Genomic DNA, 12,256 nt, shown 5'->3' with positions numbered 1-12,256 from the left:
GAAGCTTGCACAGGATAGAGTAGAATGGAGAGCTGCATCAAACCAGTCTCGGGACTGAAGGCCGCCACAACAAAAACAACAACAACAACAACAACAATAGTATCACTTTTTCTACTGAACTGAAGCCATCGAACACCTGTTTTATGATCTTTGGGAAACTTATGATAGACAATGATACTACCGCTGTCTCCTAATTCTAGTTTTCACACACAGCCACAGCACGGTTCGGCATTATTAACGTCAAACAGAAAGAAGAAAGTCTAAATAGCTTAAACGTAAACAGAAATAACACCAAACGTACCTGCTTCTACAACGGAAGAGCGCGCGCGAACTGGCTTAATGCGCGAGCGGTGAAAAATCTCCGCTCTGCGCACGCACTATGGCCACCCCTTGAGTTGCTGTGTGTCTACGCTGTGCATCCGCTGCCTGCGGTCGCTACACAGTACCTGCGGGCACAAAGGACCCGGAAGGTCCCGTTGTGTACGCACAAAGTTACAACATTGCCCGACAGGGAGCAGATAATACTGGACGAACTGACCCGTCCAGTTTGCGGAATGCCACTAGATGGTAGTAGGAGTGCTCCCACCCTAAAATGCGTCTTCTCTCCTCTTACAAGGGAAACAAGTTTAACAAGCAACAGATAAAATGAATATCGTTAAGACATTATACAAGGGCATATAAAATGAAACACACTGACATTTAGGATACACAAACAAAACATTACTACCATAAATATTACAGTTGAGGAAATGTACAGCAGTCAGTCGCTAATAATTTATCTACACATACCAATCACTGTGTGGCCATCTTGAATGCTAAAAAATATAAAAATGCATTACAATAAGGCACATGCATGCATTAAACGTATTGTAGTTGTATAAACGTTGTACAAGAGTAGACGATAACGAAACACACCGGTAAGATGAAGGTCAAATCATCATTTTCGCTTGCGTATACAAGTAGCCTCTACTACAGTACCCATGTCAGTATTTCAGTTCACATTGACGCCGCAGTTTACCATTATTACACAGCTGACTTCGGGGTACGTCTTAATAGTGTGCAGAACCCTCTGCACATATATACTGACGAATGCAGACTTTACTGGCACTGTTCGTACTACGTTGGCTAATGTTTGTAAAACATCAAACATAATACATAAAATCATTGATGAAAGCCCGCATCTCGTGGTCGTGCGGTAGCGTTCTCGCTTCCCACGCCCGGGTTCGATTCCCGGCGGGGTTAGGGATTTTCTCTGCCTCGTGATGGCTGGGTGTTGTGTGCTGTTCTTAGGTTAGTTAGGTTTAAGTAGTTCTAAGTTCTAGGGGACTGATGACCATAGATGTTAAGTCCCATAGTGCTCAGAGCCATTTGAACCATTTTTGAACCATTGCTGAAATAGCTTAGATTTGTATAATTCAAAAGGCAGTCGCACACACATTTGCGGGTCGAGCTGCATGGTGGTTGCTGTGTGAACCAAAAGTAGTTTGTACACATTGCTATTTAAAAACGCAAATATATAAGAAAAAATAAACAGTTACTCTTGCTTACATGAATAAAACTGGACTGGAAACCTGGCTTCATTTTAATGCGTTCCAAAGAAAAATAAACACCAGAAGTTTTAGGAACTAACGTACTAGCGACGGTATGTGACAAGAAACAAGAAACATTACACTTTACAATGTATTTATACCCAGATTTCCCACAGGAACGTGTAACTATTGTTTCAGTTTGATGCTAATTTCACTGAGCTTCAGAGTAAGCTGGCTATCGATGTAGAAAAACCTTTATGTCATATAATACCGAATATGTTCTCATATGTGAGCCCCACAACTATTACAGGCCAATGCTAGCGGGCCTATGTGCCTGCCGGCAATTGCTGTCACTGGTCAAGCTCAAAATGGTTTTTGAAACGTTCCCATAAACCAGTGCTCTTCATTGCCACGTTGAGTAGCGCACCCTCAGCGCTGTGGCCACATCTTCGACAGACGTCGGATCAACTTCAGAACGAGATGCTTATAATACTTTCCACAACGAAACTTTGTCTCGAAACCTGGGAGAAAATCCAAAGACATTCTGGTTGGGTGTAAAACATCGAGACGACTGCTGGCAGAAAATTTCCAGCTCCTCCCTTTTTCACATGAATGGAACATCCTCATGTGCGACGACTAACTGTAATTCCATGTTCGCTTTCGACGAGGTGGGCGGCAATAGTTAAACTTAGCCAGGTTGCTCTAAAGCTCAATGAATCTGGCACCAGACTGAAGCAATAACTGTGTGGTCCTGAGGGAAGTGTGGATTTGAATGCATTGTAAAATGTAATGTTTCTCGTTTCTTATAAAGTACGTTCGCTGGGCCTGCCGCTGTGGCCGAACGGTTCTAGGCACTTCAGTCCGGAACCACGCGACTGCTACGGTCGCGGGTTCGAATCCTGCCTCGGGCATGGGTGTGTGTGATGTCCTTAGCTTAGTTAGGTTTAAATACTTCTAATTTCTAGGGGCTTGATGACCTCAGAAGTTAAGTCCCATAGTGATCAGAACCATTTGAACCATTTTTTTATAACAATAATTCTATATCCATAATGTGCAAATCATTGTGAACTACATGGCAGAAGGCACTTCCCATTGTACCTGTAACTAACGTTTCTTAACGTTCGATTCACGTACTGAGTGAGGAAAGAATGATTGCTCAAATGACTCTGTGGGCACTGTAATTAGTACAAACCTATCCTCGCAATTCCTACGTGAGCGACATGTAGGGTGTTGTAGTACAGGCCTACATTCATCATGAAGAGCTGATTCTTGAAACTTACTACCTAGACTTTCTCGGGACAGTTTGTCTTCGTCTTCAAGCGGCTGCCAGTTCGATTCCATCGGCATCTCCGCGACACTTTCCCACTGGTCAAACAGACCTGTGACCATTAGTGCTGCCTTTCTCTTTCTCAATAGGTTTGTTTATAAATAAATAAATCTTCTGCTACCAGCCACGATTTTTCTATATTTTACTATTCGCACGACGCGTTTCGAGAAATAATTCCCATTTTCAAGTGCGTTTTTTGTGTGTATTAAGCCATTTCTTTTGATGTTGTCAGTGTGTGTGAGTCTGCTTCATTTTGTTGACGTTTACTGTAATACATAAAAACACGCAATTTTTTAGTTGGGTATCAATTCTTTTTGTGAGGTTAGTGGCTAAAATGTAGAAGAATTTGTACTTACAGTTTTCTAATGGTCCGTTTGTGTAGAGTCTCACACACACTTAACATCACACACAAGCAGAAGATTTATTTATTTACAAACAAAACCTATTGTTTCTACAGTCGCAGGCTTTCAAAAACCATTTATAATGGATCAAATCAGATTTCTCTTTCTCGTTGAATAGCCCTTGTTACTCCTCTGTGGTACGGGACCCACACACGTGACCAATATTCCAGGATGAGTCGCACGACTATTTTGTAAACAATCTCGTTTGTAGACTGATTGCATCTCCCTAGTATCCTACGAATGAATCGTAGTCTGCCCCCTGCTTTACTTACGACTGAACCTGTGTGATCGCTCCATTTCACACCCCTACAAACTGATACGCTCAGGTGTTTCTACGGGATGACAGACTCCAACTGTGACTCGTTGATAATGTAGTCATAGGACACCGCGTTGTTTTCGTTTTATGATGTGCATAGTCTTACATTTTTTAACATTTAAAGCAAGTTGTCAATCTTTCCACCACTTTCAAATCTTATAAAGATCTAACTGATCATTTTTACAGTTTGTTCAGACAGTTCTCATTACAGATACCTGCACCATCTGTGAAAAGTCTGAGATCACCAAAATATTTTCTGCAAGGTAATCACTATACAACATTACCCACCGGGGTCCTAACACACTTCCCTGGGGCATAGTCGATGTTACTTCTACGTCTGTTGATGGCTCTCCATCCAGGATAACTTACTGCCTTCTCCCTAACGAAAAATCCGTATTCCAGTCATAAATTTCGCTTAATACCCCATACGATATTAAGCGTAGATGTGGTACTCAGGCATACGCTTTTTGGAAATCCGTCCATCCGTGGCTTTCAGGATGTCAAGTGAAAAACTGCGAGGTGGGTTTCACGTGGTCGATGTTTACGGAATCTGTGCTGTTTGGCATGGAAGAGATACCTCATTACGTTTGAGCTCAGAATGAGTTATAATATTCCATAACAAATAGATCTCAAGTATATTGGGCGTTAGTTCTGTGGTTCACTTTTGATACGCTTTTTCTAGATGCGCGTGGCCTGCGCTTCCTTCCAACCACTGGGCACAGTTTTTTGTTTGAGGGATCTATGACAGGATATGATTAAAAGGGGTGAACTCAGACGGAAATCAGACGGAATATCTAATAGATATTCCATTGGGTGCTGAAGCTTCACTTAATTTTAGCGACTTCAACTGTTTCTCAACACCACTGACACCAATATCTACGTCACTTCTTTCTGCAGTGATACGAGAAATTAGTAGGAGCAATACTCCTTGATAATACTACATAACACTGTCGCTACTGCAAATCGGAAGATACTGTAGCACTATGAAACTGTATATGAAGTAAGACACACTTTAAAAGAACAGAGTACTCATCACAACGTATGTAACGTCGTGACTTGCATAACAAAAGAACAAAAATATTTTGAAGGTGACAAACACAATGATTTTTCATATTAGGACAGAGTATGCGTGTTATCGACGACTGTGTCGTTAAAGGGGAGTTATTAAATACGGATTTCCGACAGTCCTTCACCAAAGAACACGAAGTACAAAGCCCAGAATTAGAATCAAGAACTGCTACTAACATCAGTAACTTAGAAGTAGATACCCTCGCTGTAGCTACACAGCTCAAATCTCTTAATAAAGGGCAGTCTTCTGGTCCAAACTGTGTACCAATTAGGCTCCTTTCAGAGTATGCTGATGTAATAGCTCCATTTTTAGCAATCATATATAACTGCTTGCTCGACGTAAAGGTCCGTACCTATAGACGAGAAAGTTGCACAGGAAACATAAATACGGAAGAAAGGAAATATGAGTACTCGATTTACACACCTATACCACTAACGTCGATTTGCAGTAGGATTTTGGAACATATACTGTTTTCGAACATCATGAATTACCTCCATGGAAGCGATCCATTGACATATAGCACGGATTCAGTGTAAGCGTTCTTGTGAAACACAACTACCTCTTAATTCTCATATAGTAATGAGAGATATCGACAGGGGATCTAAAATTGAGCCCATATTTCAAGATTTCCAGAAGGCTTTTGATGCCGTTAATCACGATACAATAGAGAACTGAACACCCACAGAGAGTGATAATGATTGCAGGAATTCTACGTCAATTACATTAATAGTGAACCACGAGAGTTGAGAGGTAAAAGTAGGAGCACAGACAGCAAGATGTGTCTGATTACGTTACTGACTTCGTAGCCGCGAAACTGGACGCGAGCATGGAAACTCGCGTAAGAGCGCGTGAGAAACCATCTTAGTCGCTGCAGTACCAGGGTTGGTATTCATAGTACGCGACAGCAAACGAGTTACGCGAGACTGCTTCCAAGAACCGAAAAGAGTCTGAGATGAGATGGCGGCCACTTCTGCGTTACTTACGAAGCGGCGCGTCTTGCATCTCCGAACAACTGCGTGTAACTGGGGGAGGCAGTTGGTCCCTCCGGAGTTTTGCTGCCTCAAGCATCTCCCCACAGTTCACTTCCGTGATACCAACTTGGCCGTGGGGCGGGGGGCAGGGGGGCGGAGAGGGGTCAACGTTTCTGTGTCCCAGATTGGAGGCGTGGCCCGGCCGTCTGAAGATTATCGGAGAATGGGGAATATTATTTAGTCCTCTCCGCCCGATGTACACTTTGAAGCCATGACATGGCTTTGATTTAATGGTATTAGAAACTTTACTTTCGTGCTGAAATCGCACGTATTAATTAATGAACTTTTAAATAAATCAACTAACAGGCCGCCGCTCGGGACCAGTCGATTCGTTATCTCGGTAGCGTTGGAAATAAGCAATCAGATTATTCCAATCAGTTTTCTCTCACTCTCCTTATTTGTTTTCTATCAGGGAGAAAGCAGTCTTTGTTGATATGCCACGTGCTGGATATGCCCGCAAAAGGCCTGTGGGTTACAAGTTCGCCTGTAGAAATATCTGCAGGTTCAGAGGACGTTAGCCGGCTTCAATCAAGTAAGTTATCTGAACGTTCGATCCGAGGGAAGAAGTTTAAAGTTTCACAGCGCTTTTCGAAACTTTCTCTTTATTTGTCAAGAAGTTAACAATATTACACAGTTTTCTGTGCATAGTATTAGTACTATCTCACGTCCTCCTAGGAAGAATATCCCAGACATACGATGAGTTCTGTCGTTCGAGAAGAAACCACAATGGCTCTTGTCTCTGCTCTATGTTTTGTTTCGCTGTCGAACATGTACATTCAGGATCACATGATAATCTACAGTCCAACGAATCCTAACGATTCAAATTAAATACTGAAAGAAGTACTCCTCGTGAAATACTTCATAATCTCTCAAGTATTGTTATACTGCATCAGATGTTCAAGAGAACAAGGCTCACTGCACACTTACATATTTTCCGACATGACTAAACTTTATGTCAGCTTCACAAGAAAGTGAATTCTCTTGTATTTCTGTATTGACGATTTTCCTTTGAAAAAAATGGTTCAAATGGCTCTGAGCACTATGGGACTTAACATCGGAGGTCATCAGTCCCCTAGAACTTAGAACTACTTAAACCTAACTAACCTAAGGACATCACACACATCCATGCCCGAGGCAGGATTCGAACGTGCGACCGTAGCGGTCGCGCGGTTCCAGATTGAAGCGCCTAGAACCGCTCGGCCACACTGGCCGGCGTTTCCATTTGAATTAATACTCGTTGTGTAAAATAGTCTCCGTGTTCAAACTTTGCCGCAATTAACTAGAGACTCGAACTTCCGAAAATTTGCACTGTCTTCATCTTCTGTCGAGGAATATGCTGTAAATCTCTCAATATTGCAGTTTTTACTCAAATATGACGCCGCTTCAACACATCTGGCATACGCTGACAGAAAATAAATTTACATTAAATGTATTCGCAATTGCGAATATGGACAGCCGTCAGCTGTCGAATGGAATGACGACAGGAGCCGGACGCGAACCGGGATTTCCCGCTATTCGCGAGTGGTCGCCTTACCATTTGACTGTCCGTAGGTGATGTGGTCCCGCTGATTTGTGTGATGATACACGATGAAAGCACATCGACAAATTGCTTATTACCACAACAAAATCGTAGCTCACAATCTGAGCTTGATCAGCTGTAAATGTTTCCTTGAGGACTGAATGATTGTTGTCGGTATTGATTTCTTAACCGTCGTATTGCCTGCAGTAATATTTATCAGGATCGATTCCATGTTGATTGAGTGTACTCGCCGACTGTGGTTATTTGTCCAGCAGCCAGCCCCCAAATAAAGAATACACCGAGGCGCCAAAGAAACTGCTGTAGGTATGCGTATTCAAATACAGAGATATTTAAAAATGCAGAATACGGCTCTGCGGTCGGCAACGCCTATGTAAGACAACAAGTGTCTGGCGCAGTTGTTAGATCGGTTACTGCTGCTCCAATGGCAGGTCATCAAGATTTAATCCATTACTGGCCAAAACTCTATCGGATCATTTTTTGCAAACTTTTATACATAACTACGTTACATTGAGTGATTAATTGAATAAAAAGTTGTTTTGAAAATTTTCAGTTTATTAGAACAAAAACTATAGACCGTCCCATTTTTGGGACATTGGCCAAATGCGCTATCCAAATTCACAACCTTATTCTCCATGCATAATATTGTAAGAAACAACACAAACAATAAATAAAAAATGTTTTAATATTATTGAATGTCTCTATTCAGTATAAAATGAAGCAAAACACTTGTCGTGTACACCAACATTGCGCCTATAACAAATTTGTTTTTTTTTCCTTGCAGTAAGCACATCTCTTCTGTGTTTTACTTGGCACAATGAAATGATTTCCTAGGTCTGGTCATACATCTGTGCTCACCCGTCCTACCATCAATTTGCTTCCTTGTGGTCCTCTGCGTTTTGGTACTGATCCTGTTTTCTTTGATAGGTAAAACATCACTATTCTCCGTCGGACATCCAAAAGTGAGAGCTTCTCATTAGAGTTAGCAATTTGGTATGCACGCCATGTGTTTACTACGCAGATATCTATCATCTGTGTGAATACTGGCCACCACCATTTCTTTGACCTTATCCTCGTTCTATAAAGTGATATCTGCTTGTCCAGTAGCTCTACGCCACCCATATGGGCACATCAACAATAAATGATAGTGTAACATGCCATTGTCCCATTATTGAGACGCATAAAATATATCGATACTGCACTTACTTGAAAAAATCTTAAGTATACGTAATCTTACACGGACATCTATATGTTCATAACAAACACGCCCAGACAACTAAATCACAGCTCATTGTCGTCCAGAAACTACCAGCAACCATACAGTGCTGCCAAGTGCGAGAACAAAAAATCGGCAAGTTTATAATTTTCCTGACATGAAGTACTTAGAAAAAAGTTATTTATTTTACATTTATAGGCATTATACCAGTTAGTTGAAACTACAGGTGCAACAATAAAGGATAAAAGCTCCATTGCTTACGTAGAAATAAGTAAAATATACGCGTCCCAAAAAAGGGACAATGGCCAGTAATGGGTTAAGTGCGTTTGAACGTAGTGTTATACTCGGCGCACTAGTGATGGGACACAGCATCACCGAGGTAGCGACCATTTTACTAGTGTACCGTGAATATCAGGAATCTGGTAAAACATCAAATATCCGACATCGCTGTGGCCGGAAAAAGATCCTGCAAGAACGGGACCGACGGCGACTGACGAGAATCGTTCAACGTGACAGACGTGCAACACTTCCCGCAAATTGCTGCAGATTTCAATGCTGGGCCATCAACAAATGTCAGCGTGCGAACCAGTCAATGAAACATTATTGATATGGGCTCTCGGAGCCGAAGGACCACTCTTATACCCTTGATGACTGCATGACACTAAGCTTTACGCCTCGCCTCGGCCCGTCAACACTTACATTGGGCTGTTGATGACTGGAAACATATCGGACGAGTCTCGTTTCCAATTGTATCGAGCGGATGGACGTGTACGGTGTGGAGGCAACCTCATGAATCCATGGACCCTGCATGTCAGCAGGGGACTGTACAAGCTGGTGGAGGCTCTGTAATGGTGTGGGCGTGTGCAGTTGGAGTGATTAGATTCTGACAGGTGACACGCACGTAAGCATCCTGTCCGATCACCTGCAGCAATTCACGTCCATTGTGCTTCCGCCGGACTTGGGCAATTCCAGCAGGACAATGTGACACCCCGTACGTCCAGGAACACTCTTCTGAGTTGAAACACTTCCGCTGGGCACCAAACTCCCCAGACATGAACATTATTGAGCGTACTCGTGTCTGGGATGCCATGCTTCGTGCTGTTCAGAAGAGATCTCCACCCCCACCTACTCTTACGGATTTATGGACAGCCCTGAAGGATTCATTATGTCAATTCCCTCCAGCACTACTTCAGACATTAGTCGAGTCCATGCGACGTCGTGTTGCGACACCTCTGCGTGCTCGCGGGGTCCCTACACAATATTAGAAAGGTGTTCCAGTCCCTTTGGCTCTTAAGTGTATGAGAATTCGTTACAATAAGACACGTACGTGAAACAAACATAATATAGTTGTATAAGCTTCGTACAAGAGTGCATGTCACGAGGTCCCAATTATTACACAACTGTCCCCGGTGTACGTCATAATGGTGTGCAGCGGCCTACATACATAGGTAGTTTAGTTTACACAATTTACTGGTCTTGTTCTTACAGTGCTGACTCCCCGGAAAACATCAAACACAATAGATAAAAATATTGTTAAAATGCATTAGATTTGTATTATTCAAAAGTCAGTGGGAAACCCATTTGCGTATCATTACTGTGTGAACTATATAAAAGTAGTTTGTACAAACTACTGTTTGAAAACGGAAACACGTCATAAAAAAATCTACAATAACTCCTGCTTACAGGAATAAAACTTTCTAGAAATGTTTTATTAAAAACAACTGGCTTCATTGTAACTCCAGCTCCAAATAAAAATACACAACAGTAGCTTTAGGAACTTAACGTACCAGTGAAGCGGTCGCGCGGTTCCAGACTGCAGCGCCTAGAACCGCTCGGAAACACCGGCCGGCTTATTGTTATAGAGAAAATTGTAGCCTAACACTAGGAGTGAGAGAGAATCTACGTACAACTCATGTCAACTGTACGGGATGAACCAGAACGCCGCCGAAAATATTTCAGAGTTTGTTCAGGGAACTTTTCTGAGTATTTTGGCATAAAGACGAGTGATCACCAGTGGTTCCTTAGAGAGTAATTACATTTTGTTTGATTTCTTACCCCTGTATCCATTGCATTTAGTGAACCCATAGACGAGATGCATATCAGCTAAGTTTTCGTCATTAAATCCTTTCCATACTGTTCTACAGCACCGTTAAAGTGCAACTAACACCACCGGAAGAACCAACCCTAGATTGGACTGAGCAGTACTGAATGAAAGCTTGAGTACCTAGAGGAAAGTGGACCTAACTATTGTCTACATCAAGTACCGTCAGCGAATGCAACAAATTTGTCTTCAAACAAGACACACGCCGCTTACCGTCGACATATTAACTGTTGCGCAGATACTTTCAATGCGATACCGATACAAGGGGTAAAAAACGAAATGTAATTACTCTCGTGACGAGCCTCTCGAGATCACAGGTCTCTTATACCAACCTGTATGGAGAAATACTGGCGAGAGAAGCGCTGAAAGGATGGGGAAACTTCAAAGTAGGACGACGTCTCATCAACACCATCAAGTATGCAGACGACCTGGTAGTGCTCGCCAAAAATCAGAGACAGCTGCAACACATGATGAACAATTTGGTGGAAACGGGAAGAAAATACGGTATGGAGATCAACATCGAAAAATCAAAAGTGATGCGCGTATCAAAACGTGAGAAACACTTGAAGATAACTGTTGACAGTTGGGAAATGGAAAATGTGAATCAGTTCAAGTACCTGGGAAGTTTTATCACAAAGGATGCCCGCTGCACCAACGAAATCCCAGCAAGAATCGCCATGGCCAAAGCTGCTTTTAACCAGAAGAGGACTCTGCTGACCAGCAAGTTGAGTTTGGCATTGAGGAAAAAACTGATGAAGTGCTACATTTGGAGCTTTGCACTGTATGGAGCAGACACATGGACCATGAGAAAAAAAGGAGAAAAAATACTTAGAGAGCTTTGAAATGTGGTGCTGGAGGAGAATGGAAAAGATCAAGTGGACAGATCGCATAAAAATGATGATGTACTGCGAAGAGTAGGAGAGAAGAGAAGTATTCTGCGTCTTCAGAGAAAGGCCAACTGGATTGGACACGTACTTAGACACGAGGGACTCATACACGATGTCATCGAAGGGAAACTCAGAGGAAACGCAGGACGAGGAAGAAGAAGAATTCAACATCTGGACGACATGAAAGATGGAGGGAGTTACACCAGACTGAAGGAAGAAGCTGAAGACAGGGCACAGTGAAATCAGAAATTCTCCGTACGAAGACATGGACCTGCAGACATGCCACTAGGCAGAATACTACATAATAACAATAATTAAGAAAATATTTCTGGACGACCTCTGAAACTTTGTCGGTGCTCTAGTTCATCCTGTGTACATGCAGAAAGGCCTTTTCATTAGAATGACAGCGCATCTTACGTACATATGCCAACCCATGGGCATAGACCATATTTTATATTAAAGTATGCTTTGTCAAGTAGAAGACATATGGTGTTTAGAACCCCTGTTTGTAATTCGGTTTTAATGTTTCCCATTGTATTTTATGGTGGCAGGTAAAAAAAAATTATAATCACTTCCGATTGCAAAAATTTTGGCATTACAATTCTTGTACTGTTACATCTAACAGTCGGCAGATGATGATTGAAGGTATCGCTACTAACATCAGTGTTGCTGGCCCCTATCTTATCACAACCAAGGTGGAATCTTCCTAAGCGTCGATCAGGGGCCTGAAGATGGCGTAGTAAATCACCGAAACTGGTAGCCAAATAATATAAGTTCGGAAACTAGATGGCTCAAAGGTGCTTAATTTGGCATCCCCAATAAGAAGAGGCCGCCCCTGTTTG

At 42.3% G+C, this 12,256-nt stretch overlaps 1 long non-coding RNA gene across 1 annotated transcript in view; it reads right to left on the bottom strand.

Moving 5' to 3' along the window:
* Nucleotides 1-318: 318 nt before the first annotated feature.
* The window catches only part of LOC126146776 (uncharacterized), a 35,909-nt gene continuing 23,971 nt past the window's right edge, over nucleotides 319-12,256 (bottom strand). The window contains exon 3 of the long non-coding RNA XR_007529773.1: nucleotides 319-446. This is a non-coding gene — a long non-coding RNA (uncharacterized LOC126146776). The remainder of the gene's footprint in view (nucleotides 447-12,256) is intronic.

Source organism: Schistocerca cancellata, chromosome 2 (genome assembly GCF_023864275.1).
Source record: "Schistocerca cancellata isolate TAMUIC-IGC-003103 chromosome 2, iqSchCanc2.1, whole genome shotgun sequence".
Classification (NCBI taxonomy): Eukaryota; Metazoa; Arthropoda; class Insecta; order Orthoptera; family Acrididae; genus Schistocerca; species Schistocerca cancellata.
This window is presented reverse-complemented; position numbering and strand designations above follow the sequence as displayed.